The sequence below is a fragment of the Mus caroli genome, unplaced genomic scaffold (genome assembly GCF_978045245.1).
Source record: "Mus caroli unplaced genomic scaffold, Mus_caroli_1 scaffold_16, whole genome shotgun sequence".
NCBI classification, from domain to species: Eukaryota; Metazoa; Chordata; class Mammalia; order Rodentia; family Muridae; genus Mus; species Mus caroli.
Window position 1 is genome coordinate 72,083,346 of NW_028227271.1, and position 21,338 is coordinate 72,104,683.

At 38.9% G+C, this 21,338-nt stretch overlaps 1 protein-coding gene across 2 annotated transcripts in view; it reads right to left on the minus strand.

The window, feature by feature from the left end:
- Sema5a (semaphorin 5A) overlaps window positions 1–21,338 on the minus strand; it is a 460,555-nt gene that overhangs the window by 312,662 nt on the left and 126,555 nt on the right. The gene's annotated exons all lie outside the window — the stretch shown is intronic.

Sequence of the window (21,338 nt, forward strand, 5' to 3'; positions counted from 1 at the left end):
CTTCGTGCAGATTAAGTTGGCCTTTCTGTTTGAGTCTATAATGGACTGAGTCACTTCAGTCATGTCTGCAGCGTAAATACAATGAGGTGAACCACAGGCCCAGAGAGGAGATGTACTCTCAGGGCATTGTTAATCCAGGCAGCAAAATTCAAAGATGTTGTTCTGTGGTTCCGTGCACCAGGGCTGGGCTGAGGGCAGAAAGGACTCAGTAATCTCAGGCAGGGTTTACGGTTGTCAAACAGGTAAAAATTTATTTCTTACATTTCATATTCACCTTTTTAGTATAGAACTATTAGGGTGCACATTGGTAAATATAAAACAAAAGTTCAAACTAGATCCGCCAAGGAGGGATTCCTTTGAATGGAGACCAAGACAGAAGCTGTGCTGTTTTAGACAAGATTGAAGTGAAAGTTCAGAGCAACAGGTAAAAATGATCCAGGAAACTCAAGCCTTGCATGCTCAGCACAGGCAGGAAGGTACCAAGTGGCTCCCTGCTTTCTCTTTGCTGCTATACCCGATATTCTAGATACTCAGCAAAAAAATGGAATTCAATGAAGAGTTGGTAAAGCCATAACACTAAGTTAACATAGTGTTCCAGCCAGATAGCTATCCTGACATGTATCCAAAATCATGACTGGACACTATTATTAGAGAAATGCATGGAGATTAAATTAAAGCTTCCATGTGCTTTGTTGACCATAAAGGGGGAATCAGGTTGGCCATGACACATTAAACCTTCAATTTTTATGTACATTGAACAAAAATATCAAACACTTTTGTATTGTTTTAATACATGCACCCTAACTGTCAAGGTTCAGCCTAAAGCAATTTTCCATACATGATTAGTGAAATGATTTTTAAGAATATGTTAACCTAAAAACACTTATCAGACTTATACAGAGAAAGACAACCGGCTGCCACCCTCAGCTATTGAATAGGAACAGACTGTTATCCAGAGAGTTCCACCATATATGAACTCCGGTGAGGAGGAATTTTATGGCTATATAAAATAACCTTATAGTATAAAATGGGGAAAAGAAAACATTAAACTACTTAATACATTTCAATAATAGTTCAGCTCCAGTGACCTTATTTTATACGTCTCTTCAAATGGAATTGTTATTACGCTCTTGCTTCCTTCCCCCTGTTTAGCTCTAGATTGCCCCGAGGAATGATAAAAATAAATGGAGTCCATTAGATAAAATTATTATTTGCTCAAAGACAATATTAATTTTATCTGTCAGCAGGTTTTAGAACTAAGTGAAAGTTCATCCATTCTGCTTCTGTTAGCTAGACCAACAAGAGCGTTTTCTGAGAAAAAAATATACTTAAGTAATGGAGACTTCAGGCAACATAGCCATATGCACAATTTCTAAAGGACTTACGCGGCTTCCTTTTCCAAGGCAAGAAAATCATATGGCCCATTACAGTAGTCATGCTGTAAGTGACTCTTAGTAGTGCAATATTACAGGTCACAGGCCACACAGGGACAGCACCTTCTCCTGACAATCACTATGTGTATTCTTTATAAGAACAAGCAAGAACAGACTGCCACATCTGGGAGAAAAAGACCCTCGTGGGTTCAACAGCACTAGTCTCTGTTTGACTGGCACATGCAGTGATCTTATGTAACTGGGCCCTGGTGATGCGCCCGATGCAGAGACCTTCCTAACACCCCCTTCCCTGGGATCCACAGTACCTTAATCTCCCTCTCTCTTTACTTTATCTGAAACTGTATGTAAGCCTTCCTATAAGTGATGGTGCACTTCCTGGCCACAGTGTCCCCTCCCTCCTCTTTATGGACTGTCTCTGTCACACCTGTTATTTATGATAGACAAGAACATATGTATTCAGGCATCATAATCCAGGGACCCACTGACCACTCCCATTCTTTTGTCTTTCTAAACCCTAGCCTTGCTTCTCTGTTTCTTCTGGTTTTCTCGATATTACTTCCTCTAGATCCAATTCGTAAGCATCATGTCTTGGTAGCCATTCTTGGATTTTTTTTCTACCCCTTCCCACATCTACCTAAGTAAATTAGCACTTATTTCTGCTATAGACTTTGTCATCCAAAGTTACAATTACTACTCTCAGCCTCATTTTCAAGCCAGGCTGTGAAGTTTCTGAACTCATTCAGCGTCTGAGGGCTGAGTGTGTGGATGCAATGCACACTACCACTGTCAGGATGCCTATGCTGCTATTAAAATGCTTTGCATGCATCCCTTTCTTCCATGGCTCTGCCATTCATTGTCACAGATGTTTGATCCCCTATTAAAATTCTCTTAACATCTGGTCCAAATACATGAATTCCCATGGTTTTGAGAAATGTCCTTTCTAAATGTCATAATTTTCCAGTTAATGGTCAAAGGGATGAAGGGATTATTATAGGCAGACGAGCTGAAAAGAGGAGTTCTCAGGGGCCTGGAACTGTGAGAACAGAAGGGAACTATGGCCACGCACAAAAGCCCTTGGGGTCTAGATAAGTTATTCCAGTTCTCATCATTCATCAGAACCACATGAAAAAACAAGAACAAAGAAGAGACATTACCATTCAAGGCAGAGTAACTTTATTAAGGTAATTATTCTAGGTTGAAATATAAATATCATGAAATGTAATGAGATAAGATCAGACCTCTAGTGCACTTAGAAAAGCCTGTAGACTAGTTAGTGAAAAAGTTTTCTTACTTGATATTTTCAAATTCTACCTGGGATGGTCACTGTGCCTACCTGACACCAGACATAGAAAGTTGACACATGCGTACTTGAATTTGTTACAATCCTATCTGTCAAAACATAGTCAGAACTTAATGACATTAATATATGTGTGGCAAGTGTGCCCAGAAAGTATGCATAAAACATGTTATAAAGTGAAAATTAGTAAGATTATAATAAAAACAAAGATCCTAGTAGCTAATGATTAATAATATCTATTAAATTACAAAATAGGTTTGTCAATGGAATTTATATATGTATTTCCTGTAAATAACTTTATAGTATGTATACTTTCACCCTTTCTTACTTTCTACACATGGAGACATAAGTCAATGAAGTTTTAGTTAGTATGCCTCCTGCCTTGCTGCTGTCGTAAATGTCTGGTCCTCATTTCATACACTGGCAATGAAACTTGGACAAGTAGCTGAAGAATCATTCGCAGATCTTGGAGCCAGTGATCTCACTGACCAAGCTTTAGCCTACCTGTGTTAAGGCCTTTCAGAGTGCCAGCCCATCAGCACTGCAAAGGCCACCTCAATACTCAGTTGCCTTTTATCATCCGGCAACCTATGCCCAAAATCTGTCTATTCACTTCTTCACATACACTTACTTAAAACATTAGATATGTTTAACATGGAAAATAATGTTCTCATATACATACACTATGTGGTTAAAATATGGAGATTATGACCTCTTTTTAAATAAATCTTTTTGTTACAGGTTTTAAAACACCCCACAAATCATCAAGCACATGCAGTTTTATAAAATCTCCACTAATACCTCCTCCTCTCCTTAGCCCAGATTTCTGCCCAAGTTTCTCACTTAAGAGTTGGAGTCCTATTTTGGATTATTCTAGCATGCCCACAAATATGCAAACCCATGAGTAAATGTTGCCATTCTTGTTCCAAATAAGCACCAAACAGTGCCCTTTGCTCGCCTTCCTGGCTACAGTCTCAAGTTTACAATGCCCTTTTGCTTCAACCTCTTCTGGGTTAACCCTGCCCTCTCACTTCGACCTCCCCTGGGTTTGCAGAAAGCCTTGCCATTGATCATTGGGCTTTGTACTCCTGTCCTCAAAAATGCTTTTTGTTTTGGTTTTTGGTGCTACAACCAGAGAAAACTACAAAGGAATTATAGTTGCTTAAAAACCTTCAGTAGTTCCCCAGGGAGCCTCCCAAAAGCGATAACCACTGACTCCATCAAAATCCCTTTTTCTCTGGCCAGTGCAGCCTTCCTGAAACTTCCTTTTCCAGCTCTCACCTTCACTACAGGCCAGCTACACACAAGCACACATATACACATGATCTTCTACATCCACTGACCTTGCCAAAGCTCTGGCTGACTCTTAGGACTTAAATCTTCTCTAGGTTCCTCACAGTGCTTTCTCCTGTGACTCAGCTTTTATTCACTATACCTTCCAAGCCAACTAAACCTTCTTTTTACTCCTACCTGAGGCTGTTAACATCTCTGTTTCATAGCATTTTAAACTATGTGAAACTGCTTGCTTGATGATTTGTGGAGTGTTGTAAAACCTGTAACAAAAGATTTATTTAAAAAGACGTCACAATCCTCATAATTTAACCACATAATATATGTATATAAAAACATTATTCTTCCATTTTAAACATATCCAATAAACAACAGATATATTAAAATATTTCACAAGGGCATAGACAAAAATATTCAGTACCTGCAAAGAAGGAAAATGAAGCCAGGAAAAATACAATTGAGAGAATGAATAAGAATAAGATAAAACATAGCGACTTGGTCATCGACAGCAAAATACTTCCTAATGGCTTTGTCGTCACTCTTCAAAAGGATACTGAAAGGACCTATAAAATTTATGTTTGGCAATCATTTGATATCTTTGATTAAATATATTTAACACATTGGGATATAAACAAGTGGAGACAAAGACTTTTTTATTCTGAACATAGATCCACAGGTCCCAAGACAGCAGCATGCATTAAGTCTTATGAACTTTTTTGAAGGCACCGAAAGGTGTCAAGATTTCTAGCTGACGGCTTAGCTCCTTGTGAAGGTCTAGGCACTTCCTTCCAGATCAAGGCAAAGAACCTGCTCAGTTTATTATAGTCAATGAATCATACTTGCAATGAGTTTCACAATAGAATCTACAGAAAACTGCCAGATCTCTAATAGCCTACATGTAAGACTTCAAAAGCAGGTCAAAATAGACCTTAACTGAGTGGCCACAAAGTATCTAATTATTAGCCCATTACGCTCTGCTGTGACATGTATATGTGCTGGGAACAGAAGGTACTGTGTTCTTCAGTTCATTATCCTAGAATGTGGAAAGGTCACCGTGGATACTGCAGGAAAGGTCATTATGGTTTAAAAGTAATTCCGACATATTTTTGCATCTACATTTCAAAATATTAAAAGCCAAATGATGGTGTAGAGGTTAATGACAATACAAAAAGAGTTGCTCAAAGATACAATTCCTAAGGAGGTAATGAAACAGTGCATAGCTTGTCAAAGAGCTCCTAAACAATGAAGATCATAAACAATGTTGCAGGATAACTAAATGATGTTTATGCCACCCAAATGTTAAGGAGCAGCCATGGAGAAACTCAGCCTCAAAGCCCCCTGCCATTGAGTTCTCTGCCCATGCATGAATGCTGGTGCAGAGTAGGCTATACTACAGAAAGCAACCAGCTGGCCAGACCCACAGGGTGTGAGGTCACCATGGCTGCTTTTCTCTGGTCTCAGTTCCTATCTTCCATAACACATTTTAAAAAGAACACGTAGTTTAAAATCATAGAAGCCAACTTGAAAAATAAGGCAGTGTATTCCTCAGGAATTAGGAAGCTGTAAATAAGATTTAATGAATATAAACAAGTAAGACTAAAGACAAAAGAAAATGTGTTTCATAGGAAACAAATTACTACCCTCCTAGACAGAGACAATAGGAGCAGTTCAGGGTCTCACAACAGCTGTGAGCTGCCTTGGTGTTGGGAAAACTCCACATCTGCTCCAGAAACAAAAATTCATAATTGTACTGTTCATAATAGGAAATTCTTAGAAGCAACATCAGAGTCTACTGTCTACTGAAAGAAGGGTCATCTTCATGGTACATCTTATCACTCAATGTATGGGCAACAAGAGCTCTGTGGAACACACATAAATGCCCAAAGAGAAAACTGACATAAAATTAGAATAATATATAATATAATAAATCAATTTTTTAAAATAAAAAGAATAAAAATTAAAAGTTTTGACTTCAATAAAACTATACAAAGCCAAGTATACAGAAATAAGAACCCCATATTGCTAATGTGAAAATAGATTCATGTTGCATGAACAAGAAGCATTGGTCATGAATGGGGCACACTAACAGTGCTGTCATGCTAACTGTTTCCAGGTCTCTCACTCTCCCTTCTACCTAGAATGCATTCCACGAGGTCTGTATCATAACTAAATCTACTTCCATGCTTGGAAGCCCAGATCAAGTACCAACCCCCCCATTTCCATCCTTGCTCTTCAGTTCCCCCAGTGAGAGCTTTGATAGAACAAACTACCCTTAGTGTCACAGTCAGTATGTTTTACATTCCCTTCTGTGGGATGGGAAACACCCTTAGAAGGTGTCTCCATGTTGCCTGGCTTCTTCTGACTTGGGACTTAATGTCCTCTCAGCATGGAAATGGTTGCTCATTATTGTGGGCCCCCACCTCTCAGCATTTGTCTCACAAAGAAAATCTCTAGTAATTGCTGAAAGAACCCATTATGCAAGCAACAACAATGGAAATAAGGTACAGGGTAATGGGGAAGGAGGCTGTAGAGCCAGTGAGCTTTGTAAGTACAGGAATCATCTCAATGGGCTGGAAAAAAAATAGCATCCTCCTGGCAAAGCAATGCCATAACGCCTCAGATCAGAAGTTGCCGCGATGAGGGGAAGCAAACACGTTTACTTGTTTGAAATGAATAGACCAAGGTTCTAAGTAATGAGATCAAATAAATTATGATATATCCATACCATTAGATATCGTGCAGCCTGTAAAACCAACGCAGTAAAACTTGATATTCTGGCATTTAAATCTAGCAACGATATAGAGTGTAAACAAAATATGCACATTTATCAAGTGAGGGAGGGAGGGAGGGAGAGAGAGAAAGAGAGAAAGAGAGAGAGAGAGATCCAATTTTTGACTGAAAGAAAGCAAATAAATATTTTACATTTTATATTTGTGGGTAAAAAATCCAGGAACGGTTACTCCAAGGTAATAGGAATGTGTTTTAAAATATTCTTACATGTTGACTGGATTTCAATGAGCATTCACTAATTTTGTAGTTTAAAGCAAGGAAATTATTTACCTGTACACTTAATAAGTGAGGAAAGGTTATTTTACCAGACAACTTAAGGCATATGATATCCTGATGCAGTTCAAGCCTGCCAGGCTGATATGAGGAACTGAGTCATAGGCTGAGTTACTGTAAAGTGATGAAAAATCTCAGTAAGTCTGCATTAGAGTGGCCAAATCTACACGCTCTGATAGGCAGAGCCAAACCATGTGCTTGCCCAACAGAATAGGGAGTTCCCATCTGCAGGTGAGTAAAGAATAGCTCCAAGACTATTTGCAGGAGCTAGGTGCCAAGATATGACATTCCCAGTACCAGAAACTCTTCCTCCTTATTCATTAGATTCATTGCCTAGGTGAAACCTCCACCTTTACTTGAGGAAAGGAAACTGATTTATCAGTCCTGACAGGTCAGTGCTATTATGTGAAGCTCTGAGCTTCTACCAAGAAACACAAGCACACAGGCAGGACCGAGCATTTCCATTCTGTCATGGCTATACCTTGTTTGGGTGCTTGAAGCCTCCCCTACAGCATGTTGTGTAGAGCAATCTTGCTGTAGAAAACAGAGTACACAGGGTTTCTCTCTCTCTGATGTAGACTTCATTTCCATCGAAAAAGTGGTTAAAGGCAGAGTGTTGTGGCTAGTCTTTAATTCCAGCACTTGGGCGGCAGAGGCAGGTAGATCTCTCTGAGTTCAAGGCCAGGCTGGTATATATACTTACTCATTAGATTCCTCATATGAGTTCTAGGATACCCAGGTCTAAAATGAAAGACCATATCATAAAAAAAAAAGGGGGAAATAAAACAAAACAACACAACACACACAAACATGTTAATGGGGAGAGAGACCAAGAGACAAGGAGAGACAGAGAAAGAGGAAATAAGAGATATGTGCCCCCTGTAAATCCTGGATAGAAGGCAGATTATTGGTCTCCATGTTAGCATTCAGAAAACCACCTAGTTTCCTCTGCTTATGGCCACAGCCACGTGAGCAATGACTTACTAACCACAAAGAAGAAAGTGGACGCAATTGGTTCTGCCTTCAGCAGCAAACATTTCACTCCCACAGGTGAGATGTGTCACAAGCAAGTGTGACCCCATGAGGTCACACCTTGCACAGACGGCAGATCAAATATCCAATGCCAAGGCATCCGCCTGACTTTCTCACCTCCATTCCTTAGTAACCCTGATCAAGTCGTGGCTGATGGTCTGCTCTGTGCTCTGTTCTACTTCTCAGTGGTCCCTTCCCTAAATGTCCCTGCCTGGATACAGTGGTATCTTCTATGTCTTTAAGTTTTACAACACCCATTTCCCATCTTCTGTCTTACTGTCATTGATTAAAACTAAACCCTGGTGCAGTTTTAACACAGATGGCAACAAGCACGTAAATTGAAATATATCATCCTTGTCCAATTACGTGATGCTAAGATGATCTGGAAGTGTCTACAGAGGAGCACTGACTTCCAGTGGTATGACAATGAGTTTTTAGTGTTAAAATGATACAAGAGAGATGCTTGTTCAGTACAAAGAAGCAGCACTTTAGATTATGGATTTAGATTTTCTCCCTGTTTGGTCCAATACTTTCGTGAGATTCTGGCAAACCGCAGTAGCTCTAAGCTCTATATCAGACCCACAATCACTAAGGGAAACAATCAAGATATTATAGTGTACATATTGCTAAGCTATGGTGCTTGGTAACTTAGGGGCACTGTACACATGTTTGACTGACACTATCTTAAATACAAATACTGAGCCCTGACCTCCCTCCATAAGCAGAGTAGAAACTGGATGAGTAGACACAGAAAGAAGACAGGGTATTATTTTAAGATGAAATTTCATTATATATACTCAAGCTATAATAGTACATGTTTAAGTTAGAAATAAAATAATGTATACAGCATGTAAAAAAATTATTCATGGAGCTGGAGGGATGGTTCAACAGGTATCAAGCCTTTCTTGGCATGAAAGAGGAATTTGATTCTTGAACACCCACAAAGGAAGCTGGATATAATTGTGTGCATCTGTAATTTCAAGCATTGGGGGATGGAGCATAAAAGGATGACTCCCAAGAGGGTGATGGTCAGGTCAGCCAGTCTACTACTCCCACAAAGAACATGGTCATGAGTGACTCTATGGTAAGGCAAAAATGTGTCAAGTAATAAAGGAAGACATCCAATATCTTTCTCCGTCCTTGACATGAGTGCACATAGGCACATACGCCCACACCCTTAAATGAGTGCAAAACACACACACACACTGAGAGAGAGAAAGAGAGAGAGAGCCATATTGCCATATATGTAGCCAGATGCCCACATGTATATGTGTGCACAAACATTTTTTAAATGCCTTTAAATCTATAAGCACCCAGCCTCAAGCTCGAAATACCAGTACTCAGGGGCTAAGGTCAGCAAACTGGTGTAAGTTCTGGACCAATGAGGATGACAGAATGAGCTCCAGAACAGCCCAACTAGAGAATGAGACCATGTCTCGAAATCCCTAAGAAATCCTAATGTCCTGGTCTTGGGCTGTGACTCCTAGGTTACAAGTTACAGCTGAAGTACTAACTGATGGAGTGTCTTCTATTCCCATCTCCAAATAGAGACAATCCTTGAGCTTCTCCTATACTCATGAAAGGATCTACCTAACAAATCTGCATGAAGCACAGGCGTGCAGGGCCCGCCCACTGGAAGACCATTAGACATGATAGTGTGGACCTTAACTGCTTTGATTAATTTGTGGGGGAAAATATGTCTGGTGATCAGAGTGGTTTTTGTTTTGTTTTGTTTTGTTTGTTTTGTTTTGTTTTGTTTTGTTTTGTTTTGTTTTGTTTGTTTTTTCGAGACAGGGTTTCTCTGTGTAGCTCTAGCTATCCTGGAACTCATTTGTAGACCAGGCTGGCCTCGAACTCAGAAATCTGCCTGCCTCTGCCTCCCAAGTGCTGGGATTAAAGGCGTGCGCCACCAGGCCCAGCTCAGAGTGTTTTAAGATATGCAAGTATGTATAAGCTGTGGTGTTTGGTGTGTTTTAGAACATTTACTCCAAGTAGGAAGGTGAAATACTAAATATAGTATTTATATATGATCAATATAAAGTACATGATGGATTATGTTGCTATGAAAGTGATGTAGAAAATAATCATGATATAAGGCGATCCTAAAACCTCTCTAATTACCATTACATAAGGGAAGCCTCTACGACTCCCCTCCTTAATAAAATGTGTAACCCATGGTTATTTTTAATTGTCCAGAAGTTGGAAGATGATTTCAAAGATTTTTTTTTCTTTTTAAGAAAATATTCTGTTATCTTGTCAAAGATGGATTGTGAACCAAAAGACATCATCCTAACTCAATGGTACCAAGACACCCAGTACCCTACGGGTAGATATCTGCCCGTTTCTATTGGCTGTGGGGGTGGATGGAGGCTGTTCCATTATTAACAAGGAGAGTTAAAATATAAGCACATGTTATATCTTCTCTCAAGAAATTCTACAGAAATACACTGGGAAACTGGAATTTAAATTAGTGGGGTTTTTCACTCAACAAGTATATTGATCACAAACCCACTCAAGGAAGCAAAGAAGCAATACACAAATCAAGAAAAAAAAAAACATTATGAAGCCCAGGAGCCTAGAGAAAATATGACACTAGTGTGGGACCAAATTCCAGACCAAATTAAGTGTATTAGTGGCATCCACCAGTAAGTCCCTAAGTAAAAGTCAGTACCAACTTGTTCCACACAACATCATGGCCAGCACCTCCATTTATTACATGAACTTTCCCTTCATATCATGCTGTAGATAAAATAAAATGTGCTCACAACCCTCAAAAGTGCTTTATAGTCCAGTTTCTCTCTCCAGTGTTTAATGGTGGTTCTGACAGATTACAGGAGAGAAACTTAGAGGCACAGTCAAGGCTGCACTGAGAAACCAAGCTCTTAGGAGTCTCACAGTGGGCACAAATGTGCAACATGGCTGTGGCTGCAACTCAGTTCTGCCAGTTGCAAACACCTTCAGTCTGCCAGGTAAAAGTCTTCTAAACATGGCCATTAGCATTTTACACACACACACAAAACACACAGAAACACATACACACACTCACAAGCACTCACATAAAGCACATACACACACATTCACCAATAATTCTCTTCATGCAAAGGCATGGATATGGTAAGAAAAGTTATGCTAGTTTGAGAAAGACAGACATGTTTTAATCTAGACAAGAACCTGACTCAGGGAAATCAGTCGCCTAGCCCCTGGTGTTAAGCTGTTTACAAAATGCCCCATGAAGCCTTGAACAAGGGTGTGTTTTACTGAGAACTACTGTGAAATCCTGTGTCTTCTATGCATAAAGATGTATTTACTTAGGTAGCCTGATAATCTTGGGAAAAGACTGCACCCGCAACACTGGGGAAAAGGTGATACTTTTCAGCTTTATACAATACACAGTACATTTCAAATGTAAACTAATATTAAATAATACTAAAATATTTGTCCTGGGAAGTAGAGATATAAGAACCCAAGTTTGATTCCCAGTACCTACATTGGGCAGCTCACAATCAGCTGTAACTCTGGATCCACAAAATCTGATACCCATTTCTGGTCTCCATGGTTACACATACATAGGCTGTGTGTGTGTGTGTGTGTGTGTGTGTGTGTGTGTGTGTCTGTTTCTGTGTGTGTCTGTGTGTATGCTACAAACAGAGAGAGAGAGAGAGAAAGAGAAAGAGAGAGAGAGATGACAGACAGATAGGTATAATCCTTGTATATATACAATCTGATGGCCTCATAATCCCACTCCTATACACATACCTACAATAAATAAAATATCCATACAAAACTTCCATGAATATTCATAGCAGCTATTGATATATAAAGCAGTCAGATGTCCATTTAAAAGTCAGTGCAAACTTGACAACCTTATTCAATAGTTTTAGCTCAAAGCATATTTTTAACTGCATTTTATCAACAAATTTGTTAACACATACATATTCATGAAGGAACTGATTTACCCAATTAGTTTAAACACCTTGCAGTACTTTAAATTGCCAATTATGTTAAAATTTATATTAGCTAAAGTTAAAAATTACCTGATAATTTATGTTACCTATTTTTGTTATTTTCTCAATAGTTGTGCTGGTAGAGTCTCAGCTTTATGCTCAAGCACTCATTTCCCAAACATGTGCCACGCAATCCCCCAGACAATCCCAGTGCCTATATGCAGAGTTCTTCATCACATTCAACACAGTAGCAATTTCCTCCTTCCTTCTGGCCTCTTTCTTGAGTTAAAAGAAATGAAAGCAGATGACTTTTTTTTTTTTAATTCAGTACTTCATGGAGAACAAAATGGTTACCATGGATAGGCTATACCCTTGAAGCTGTACCCAAGTCTGTAGACATCCTACTTCCCCATGAGTCAATCACCCTGTCCAACTTTAATGATGCAGAGTACAGAGCACCATGTGTCGGGTAAACAGAACGTTTCCTGTGTTGTCTGTGCTTGACTCAGACAAAATTCTTCTGGAACTTGACACCATCACAGGAACCACATCTTGCTTCTGGATGCAAAGCCCCAGCCACATGGCACCTAGGTTCAGGTAAGGCCTCCCAGATGTTCCCTGCCTCTGGTCAGCTCTTACCCATGAAGCCACCCATGCCCAACTCCTCTGATTGCATGTGGTTGCAATGTTAGTGACACTGTCAAGAGTATTTCAGATCACAAAACACTTACGCATGCCCTAAATTGCCATTCACTGGAATCATTAACAAGTTAAAAACCTTGACCACTGGACAGGATTTCTGGTCATCTGGAAATATTTCTGGGAAATATCATGGGATGAGTTTTCTTGAGGCATTTAAAAACTGAGAATTGGCCCAGAGTAGCAAGCTAAGCCAAACAGAGTCCCAGCAAACAGTTGCCTGCTCTCTTGACTCTCACCACCTCCTCCACACTAATGTCTCTGAGCAGAATTAGCACCTGTATCATATAGCCTTTACAAACTCAAATACAAGCCTTTAGAATCAAGCCTTGCATATGAATTCTTAAAGACAGTTGTCTGTCCTGATCTATAGCATGGAAATCAAGTGCTTATTTGCACAGTCTTACAATAGTTAACTCTGCACACACCCACACATGCACACTCCTGCACATGCACACACACATTCCCTAGTTACCTTTATGCTCATTTGGTCCTCTTTTTCCTTACTGTCAATCATGAAAAAACATCCATGGACAAGCTATTTTTTCCCACACTTAGCAAGGTGATATAGGTCATGGCACTAATTAGGTGTGTTGTACACATAAAATCTGAAATGTTGAAGGGATTGACTTGAAAAATCTGTGTTTGTGTGTGTGTGTGTGTGTGTGTGTGTGTGTGTGTGTGTGAATCCTATTCATCTAGTTTCCCTGAAGTAACATGTCTTGAAATTAATTAGACATAGCTTAAAATATACCTTGTTTTCTTTCTGACTTTGAAATAGTTCATACTTTAGTAAGGAAAAAAATCAAGTATGCTGTCATTCTCAACACAGAAAAAGGTGTTAGTAAGTAACATAAATATATGTTTTAATAAACATTACATAATAAATATTATATTTAGAGAGTGATGTAATTAACTGTTAACTCCCAACATAATACAAATTCATAGGCAAAAGCTGTGGCTTATCGCTGTATCTCTTTTATCACAAAAGAGCTCAGGTCTTAAATGTTTCATGAGTACAGTGCAGGTTTACAAGACACAGAATAGAGACAAGGAGCCACTGAAAGGGTCAGCTCTTTGACCAGGTGGCTGGCCCCATGATGCACAAGTGTTAATTCACTTCTCTAAGACTCAATTGCCTGATTATGAAACTAGGATATTATTTCTGTCTCCCTGTGGGCTGCTGAATGATTATAATATTGAATTTGTTATGTGCCTCATCTCATTGTGACTGCTGTGCAGAGATCAAGGCATACACAGTCACAATACAGTGAAGATTTGAACCATTAATTTTAAGCTATTTCATACTCTGAAAAAACAAAAAAAAAAAAAAACAACAACAAAAAAGGACATTTCTCTTAGAATTCTCCTTGTCAATGAGGAGAGAGTTAAGCCTTATAAACCACATAATGAAGCAAAAGAAAACATTAAGAAAGAGAGAATCAGGCACTGCAGACATAGCTTGCAGACATAGCTCTCGTGCTATTGGTGCCGAGGAAGTCACTGCAAAGGCCAAGGAATGAACCTGTGGAGCTCAGAGCCCACAGGAGACGTCCATGTGCTCACACTCCTTCCTTCTCTCTGTGAAATGTGTAACTCTCACACCTTCCTGATCCATGCTTTCCTTAGCTACCTGACGGGAGGCTAAACCAGAGAGTACCGATGATTACTTTCTGTGATCTCAGTCATAAAACTCAAATGGTTGAAAATAAATTTATAACATTTATTATATTACAGTATATTATATTAAATTCAAGAAAAATAGAGTACAAATTGTAGTCTAGAAACCCATAATTTTCTTATACTGGCAATAAATGTTTCAATCAAGGCTAACCATTTACAGACTCAGCAACACAGATCAAATCTCTAAAGCTATTATCATCAGGATCCATATTTAATCAAATTACCTAAAAATGTATTTGCAGTGAGGAGTGACTACAAATTTGCCCTTATAAAAGACTATGTGAAGAACTATAGGCAACGAAGGAATGCTGAGAGAGGGAGAAACGTCTTTCCCAGGAAGGAGCACACCAACAGGTTATTGAATACTAAACAGTCAGCACTGAAACATGCATAAAAGGTAACCTTATAAACAGAGTAGGTTGTGATTAGGAATGTATATGTATATATGATATAATTACAATGAATGAAAGGAGAGGCCATGAACTTCAAAACAGAATAGAAAGTGGGGTATACGAAGAAGGTCTGAGGGAGGGAAGGGGAAGGGGAAATGATATAATTATACTGTGTTCTCAAAAACAAAAGAAATAGTAAAAACAAAACAAAAAAAGCATTCAAAACTAATTCCCTGATAGCAGGGGCATCTGACAAGGCTTGATGGCACTAGCTTCTCACAAATAGGTCACAAGGTCATGGGAAGGAAATAGTGACATATAAATAAAGTTACAAGTTGGATGGTCTAATGCACATGAAGGGTTAACCCATGCAAGTAGAATATTCTTCTATGACCCCAAGCCAACAAGCAAAGAGCCAGCACACTGCCTCTCTCTCAACAAGTACTAAGTTCCAGAACATATTATCTAGTCACCCAAGGACAGGGTGACTCAGGTGAGTGATTCCCCAGGGCATGCTTTCTCACCCATTTAATGAGGAACCTGGTGGTGTTGGAAGCAAATTCTAGAGTTACAGTGTGTTAAGCAAGATATTATTTTACCACTCCATGAAACAACAGGCCCCAACACTGAGCCCTGGAATGTTCTCAGAGACTGTGTTTATACATGCCAGGAAATAAATCGGCATGCAAAAGACACTCCCCATTACAGCAGTTCTGTCCTTTGCACATCAGTGGCCACATGGAAACAGATTCCCCAGGGTCTACAACGCTCACCATTCGGACTGCATAGGAATTCCCATAAATATTGTTCATGAATTCTAACTCAGGGCTTCCCATGCTTTTCATTCATCCACAACACCTGAATTTCTTGATTTTAAACAAGATTTTAAACATTTTAAAGTTCAGTTTTCTGAATGTCCTAGGGTAGCAGTTCTGTTTGTCTGGGTTACCTCCATCCATCCTTGTTGAATTGAATAACAAAAAAAAATAATAATAATAACGGCCAGTATGTTAAGAGGTGATCAGCTCTTGGATACTATAGCTAAGGCTACACAAACATAAGTCAAATGCAAATGGCCAAGTAAGCCTACCCCGCAAGGTAACATATTTGCAGGTAAAACAAGGATATCCTCATCACCCTTACTGGCCAGGTGAGATTTTGTTCAAAGGCTCTCTGGACAGAGTGTACAGCTCATGGTCAATTTGTTTCCATGTCTCTTTTAAAGAGGGGACTTCAAATAAACTTGTTTTGTGTACTGGTTACTTTCTGTTACTATGATAAAATATGAACATCAAAACCAAAATGGTAGAGGAAATTATTTATTTTGCTTTTGGTTTCCAAGGGAAAATCCATCATGACTGGGAGGTATTGCAGCAGGCAGCTGGAGTACTAGAGAAGATGAGAGAGTGCATCTTCAATGGCAACAGAATGCAGAGAAAATGGACCAGAAGTGGGGTGAGACTAAAGCCACTCAAAACCTGCCTTGAGTGATGTACCTTACCCAGCTGGCTCCTATGACCTAAAGGTTCCATGACCTTGACAAACAGCATCATCAGCTGGAGTTTTCAAACTGCAAGTTTTCAAACTCAAGCCTGTGGGGGCATTTCTCATTCAAACCATCATGATACACCACTTGTAAGATGCGAGAGACACAGCTAGAGCGAACAAGCTGAGCAAGATGTGCATCACAGGCTGACAAGAGAGGCCAGTAGAAATGCAGAATATCCAGGTTCACTCTGTACCAATCAGGAAGCAACTGGGTTCTGTCTTCCCAGTCCTACACATACTGACACTCTTATGCTTCTACTGCATTATGTGGTCAAAGAAACAGCAAAGAACTTTCTAGAAATACATAGAGCATGGCTAAAGTATCATCAGTGAATAGGTTCTGTCTCAAAGGACTATGCAACATATCAGCAGTTTTGTCAAAATGTAAATATTTGCCTAATGGCAATCTCTTGCTGTCAAGTTCAGAGAGAAATCGATATTAATTTATAATGTGTTAAATAAGATAGCACTGGTTTCTGCAAGGTTGGCTATGGGGAATATTCTTATAGATTGTTCTCTAGATTTATCTTAAACTAAATATAATAATTAAAGCCCAGGAAAGGCTAAAGCCAGAATTATTTTCTCAAACATGAAACAAATCACCCTCATGTCAGCAATCAAATCCAGTGAGAACTGAATTTATTTTTACTTTAGAAAAAAAATTAAAAGAAAACCAATTTCTCTGCTCAATGAAAAGAATTCTAGCTATACAGGCAACATTTTGAGTTGTATATATATATATATATATATATATATACTAAACTTAAAAATAAATATTTATTGACTACTTAAAGTATGTATAGCTCTAGGCTATAGTTTTTAAAGAGTGTAAAGAGATGGAGAGAGGGCTCGGTGGGTAAGAATATCCACTGCTCTTGCAGAGTTCAGCACCCAAGACTCTATCAGGCGGCTCACAACTGCCCACAACTCCAGCTCCAGGGGATAGACTTCATCTCGTGGACAAAAGAGGCATCTTCAGTCACACTTACAAGACCATACGTAAAACATACATCAAAAAATAAAAACAAACTTGTTTTTATATTTACCAACTATAAAAATTTTTAGCAACAAATTAGGAAAATGAGACAAAAGTATACTTTTAACAACTGATAAAATAGCACATTTAAAATCATAAGAAATCATTAGTGCTAAAAAATAAATTGAAAATGAGAATCAACAAAAAAGTAAAAGCTTTCTAAGACACTGAATGTGTGTGTGTGTGTGTGTGTGTGTGTGTGTGTGTGTGTGTGTAAACAAAGCAATGTGAGTAGGTTTCTTGTAGATGATAGGTTTCAAATAGTTTTGAAGTAAATTTTAGAAAGCTATTATTTGTAGAATTTGAAGAACAGAGAGGAATTGCTTCAATCAGTAAAACACCACATACCAGTTTCTGAGCCTCCATGTTAGTTACCTAGGGATGCTTGAAAATACTGCTTGCTTACAATCATAAGATAGTCGTAACATAAGAAAAGTTACTGACAATCAATCAAAACAGTGTTTCTAGATTTGGGCAAGTGTCTACAGTGGTTGGGGGTGGGTAGATACAGCCACCTTTGCTTCCCATTCAGAATCACCGATATCAAGCTCACAAGATGGCTCTGCATGTAGAAGTGCTTGCCACAAAGATTAACCACTGAGTTCAATCCCTGGGACCCATAGAGTGGAGGAGAGAAATGACTCATAAGTTGAGAATACATTGTCCCCTTCACTGCCTGTGCAACATAGTACATTCATGCATGAACATAAAACTTCACACAAACAGATACACACATGTGCACACATGCACACATACACACTATTTTTTAAGTTGTATATTTCTCATCCAAGGAGTCCACAGATCTTCAGAGAAAGTCATGATCAACACCTAATTACCTAGACAAGCTGACATAAAAGACATTATGTAACAAAATCCCTGGTAATCTGCCAGGATGAGAAACAGTGAAAACCCCAAATCTCTGTGTGTATTCAGGTGTATACCCCAGCCCCACCTTGTTCCTCTTCATCCATACCTGTGAAGGGACAGCCACTGTCTACATGCAAGCATGCAGGAGAGCACCCCACTGCAGATCTGTAACTGATTGGCTGGCTGACCTTCGGAGACCTTACTAGCTGCCAGTTTCTCCCTGTGGCAAAGCATTCTTCTCTGTTTGGGGACTGAGAACTCATTAGTGCACCTGGATACAGATTAAGACCTGCTCAGACACAGGGAGACGAAACATTAAAGAAAGGACTCTCCACCCCCAGCCATCGGAACAGTCACCCAAACCACAGCCTCCAGGTGGAGATAAGACTTCTAAACACTGTAGCCCCAACAGGTGAGGTCCTCCAGAGTTCTGGTTCATATTAAGTATGCAAGGCACTCCCCTGCCCTGACAAGACAGCTTACCTATGTTTTCTAAGGAGATACCACTAAGAACAATTCGTTGGAAAAGAAAGCTTTGTTTTAACTCCAGTTTTCATCGTGAGAATTTTAATATGTTTTGAAAGTACAAGTTAATGTCAACACTGGGAATTTTGTTCACCATCCTTTCACAGTTTTATTTCATTTTGGATTTTTAAACCTTTTTACTTTTTTCAACTTTCATACAAGTATGTATTTTACAGTGAAACCCCCTCTCCCACATGCACACCTCCTATCTTCCTTGTAAACAAAACAAAACAAAACAAAACACATAAACATATCCCTACACTTAGGATAATCAGAAGCAAGAAGTTATGGAATGTGTAGGTCTGTTATGAGTAGGAAAATCGAATAAGGTGAATAGCAACAATATATACTCCTGCAAGCCATCAAGAAGGGATTAAAAATACAGAATATATAGCTAACCATTTTATTTGATGACACATAAAACTTAAAGAGCTGGGCCCTTTCTTTTATTCACTTTTGAAAGCATTTTGTTCCATTTTCCTGCCGCTGTTTTATTGCCTGATTTCTCTGAGTATTCAGTACTCAATCTCCCAGATCCCTTTTTCCCATTTGTCTTTATCTTGTAAAGCATCCAAACTCCTCTTTTCACTGATTATAAATAAGTAAATAAAACAATCTGTAACTATGGCAGAGACATATGCACTGCCTCCATTTTCACTACGGAACGCTCCGCACCTCTCCACTATATTTATTCTTGAGTTATTGAGAATCACAACTTCCATCTGGACTCTTTTTTTTTTTTTTTTTTGTAAAGGCGTTTCTCATTTCATTCAGTGATAATTTGAAAAAGTATGTACACTTCACGACCATAAATAAAACAACTTGCAACACAACTCCAAAAATTATTCTCAATTTTCATGCATACAAAGCTAGCTATTTCTGTCCAAAAGGAATGGAATCAGATGCTGCACAATGGGACTGTGGAGATAAAATAACAGATCTAGCACATGCCCTGTGATCTTCAAAGGCCCCTGGGTTTAATAAATCTTCTTAAGTGGTTACCACTTAGCTCAGCCATGAGACTAAAACATGAAATGAGACAAACATGAAGTGAGATTTACACATGAGCTCTATACACTGTCTCTAAGGCAGTAGCCCTGCTTGCAAACACTACAATGGCTTAGCTTCTCAGCCCAGTTTTGAACTGCCTTAACTAGATACAAAGGTTGGACCCTAGCTTCACATCCAAGTATCCTTTACAAAGTGCCCAACCAGCATATTGTTCAGCTCTCTCACATCACCCAGAGTGACAGTCAAGAGCCCTCTCCACCAAGTATAAACCCTGATGTGAACATGGTCCAATGCAAGGTCAATGAATCAAACTGCACTTCTGATTTTTATCAAGGAAGATGTGGAAGAATAAGGAAACAAGAAACTTCCATCCACTAAAGAGAAAACTCATGCTATGAATGCCATCATGACCAAAAAAGGTAGCCATTTGTAACTTATAGGAGGGTGACCTGAATCTGGCTATAGCTAAATACCAAGAGGTTGCTGATATGAACATGGTCTTTGCTAAGTGCAGGCAAGCTGGCCACTTCCTTGGAAGATCTTGTTTCAAAGAAAGTAATGTCATATTCATGTAAATCCCAGGCAGAAACAAAACAAACCATGGATTCCAGGTGCTCCTTCCCCTGTCCTAACCCTTTTCTTGATTGTTTTACTTAAGCTTAAAGAAAAATTTCAACCAACTAAAACGCTTTTCACCATTGCCTAGATTATCCTGTTTAAGTATTCATAAAGATGCTTTTTCAATGGTAGTTTTGATTGATATAATATCATTTAGAATTTCTGATCAGGGAGCCTATAAAGAAAATAAAGACAAAGGCCTATAATTTTTGATTCATATTTCTTTAATTCATTTTTTTTCTTCTAGAAATAAAGGAAGTTGTTATAACAGACCATCTATATATCCAGCCATCAGCAGTACCTACTGTTAAATCTCTGTGTCATTCCAGATAATCCACCATAGGAAATGCTTGCAAAATACATGTGGGCACAACTTTAAACAAAATCTCCATTCTCAGATAAGGGATCTAGACCACACTTTCTGGTACAGGGTTCTTAGGAATCAAGAAGACTTTGGGGAAAATGGAGTTTTCTTCTTGAAGATTTCCAAGGATGTTCTGACAATACAGAACAGGAATTAACCAGATATATACCATCTATGGGGAAAATGCACACCTCTATACAAGATACTCATATTGAGAATTGGAGAGATAACAACAATACAACTGTCTACTCAAAGCATGTTTGGGGTTGGTACTGCTATATATTCAAATGTTATTCAAATGTTATTCAAATGTTATTCAAATACTGACCCCCAAGTTCTAGTTACCCCTAAGGAGGAGATGCTCACATATACCAAGTGCTGCTAAGTAAACACTGCCACCCAATATTTGGTTAATAAAAGGCTATACCCTGTGGTTGGGCAGGAGAAAGGTGGGACTTGAGAATCAATTGACAGAGCTCATGAGAGACCAGAAGAAGAAGAAAGGAAAACAAGAGAGCAGGAAGCCATCATGAGAGATGAGCCATCAGAAACAGCATTTGCTGGGATTTAAGTTA